This window comes from Lutra lutra, chromosome 3 (assembly GCF_902655055.1).
Source record: "Lutra lutra chromosome 3, mLutLut1.2, whole genome shotgun sequence".
NCBI lineage: Eukaryota > Metazoa > Chordata > Mammalia > Carnivora > Mustelidae > Lutra > Lutra lutra.
Window position 1 is genome coordinate 69,281,635 of NC_062280.1, and position 2,183 is coordinate 69,283,817.

Consider the following 2,183-nt stretch of genomic DNA (forward strand, 5'->3'; position numbering starts at 1 on the left):
AACTACACCTATGTTTCCGGGGTGAATGGAACATTCCAGGTGGGGCTGTGGCCACCCTCTGGCCACCTTTCTTCCAGAGGTTCACAATTCCCCAGGGAGCTACAGAACAGGAGCTGGTTCCCTGGGGGTATTCAAGCCTGTGTTTGGCTTCCTCCTCTCCCGATTGTCTCCAGAACGTAGGTTCCTCGTCCTCTCTATTTGCCAAGTTCTATTTGTGACTGAGATGAAGAGGAGCCAGTGGCCTAATGCTGTGGGGAGGACAGAACTGAAAAAGACATTGCAAACTGAGGACTTCAAAGGGGAGGAGGTGGGCGGGGTGGCAGAGAGAAAAGTCAGTCTGCTAAAGCTCTGGAAACACCATTTGGGGAAGAGGGGAGAGAGCAGTCTGTACCTCATGACCTGATGACAGCTTTGCTCTGACTTTCTTGTAATTCTTTGGCAGCACAGACAGTGGCTATGGACCTGCTGCTGAGTCTGGGACTGTGTTGGGGGGTCTTAGAGCATGGGGGGCTCCTTTCTGGGGGGGGGGCTCATAGACACTGACCCCCACACAAGGGCTCACTTTGGAGACACTTTCCCCATCAAGGCCAAATGATTGTGTTTCTTCTAAGCCTCAGATTATTGGCACAGACAGCATTCCTGGGAACAATTGGCGGTTTCCCCTTCCGATGACAGCTGCACCTCCGGAGCTCGGAACCCTGGGACCGCTGGGTCTGGAGCCCCTGAGGCTGCCACAACTCCCTCCAGGTCTTGGAGCAGTAGGGGTGTCAGAAGAAGAGGCTGTTGGGGCGCCTGGGTGGCTCGGTGGTTTAAAGCCTCTGCCTTGGGCTCAGGTCATGATCCCGGGGTCCTGGGATCGAGCCCCGCATCGGGCTCTCTGCTCAGCAGGGAGCCTGCTTCCTCCTCTCTCTCTGCCTCCTCTCTGCCTACTTGTGATCTCTGTCTGTCAAATAAATAAATAAAATCTTTAAAAAAAAAAAAAAAGAAGAAGAGGCTGTTGCTTACCTCAAAATTCAAGAAAGAGAAACCAAGACTGTACCTTTACAGGGATCTAAAAGAAACTCTCCTGGGAGCCTGACCTTATTTAAGGCTTCTGAGAAGCATGTAAGGCTAGGACACCCCTTCTTTTGTCAGCCCAGCATCACTCTCTCTGGGAAACTGCCTTTTCTCCAATTATTGCTTCCAGTGGGGCTGCCAATCACAGGATTGTCCCCCTTTGAAGCCCATTTGACGTCCCACATTCAGGGTCAGACATATGGCTCTGGCTAGGCCACTGGACTCTTTTTGTCAGAGATTCGAAACTTTGGGGACATCCCCTGGGAGAGAAAGATGTTGAGTTGTGCAAAGAGAGAATGCCTGCAGACTCTTATTACCAAGATCCCCAGGATGGCCCCAAGGTGGACCATTCCGCTCTTCTTTCCATCGTGTGGGTTATTTTCATCCCCTTCCAATACGGTTGTCTTTAGCGTATGTGAGCTGGAGTTCGCCAAAGAAGCCTACATTGTAAACACCCCTAGTTACAAATAGCTGGGAGTCAAGCCCTGGTCTTCTCCCACATCTCCCACATCAGCTACGTTTCAGCACAAGTAAATGCAAAGATGCATAGCGTCTTTAAGGAGGGAGAACTGAGCTGGGGCATCAGAGGGGTTCGAAAGGCGGACAGTCCTATGATTGGCAGCCCCACCTGCTTTTTACTACTTTACTACCATGTAAACTTCCTGAGTCTTTACCTATGGAAACACATATGCCCATATTAAAGCATGAGACCCTCTCTCCCTCTTGAGACTGTACTTGTACCTTCTGCAATGGCATTTAATTAGGGATGGAGGATCTCTTTTGTGACCTGGATCTTTTCTAGATCAAACCTAGGTACACTGAACTCCTGAACAATGAACCTATTTAGAGTATTTCTGGCCCAGGACTGGATCCCAAAGGGAGTCAGAAGGGATCTTAAGACTTTTGAAGTTTCTTCTACATAGTAGTTGGATGACTGAGTGAATGGATGAGTGGAGTGCAGAGAGGGCAATGCCAGGAGCCCAGAATGCTAGATCTGGAAGGGAACCTGCGGATCACTCACTATAACCCTGCATTGGTTGTCTATGATGCATAACAGATCTCCATTGAATTCCAATTCTTGGGGGCTTACCACAATAATCATTTATTTTCTTTTCCCCGTAGTTTCT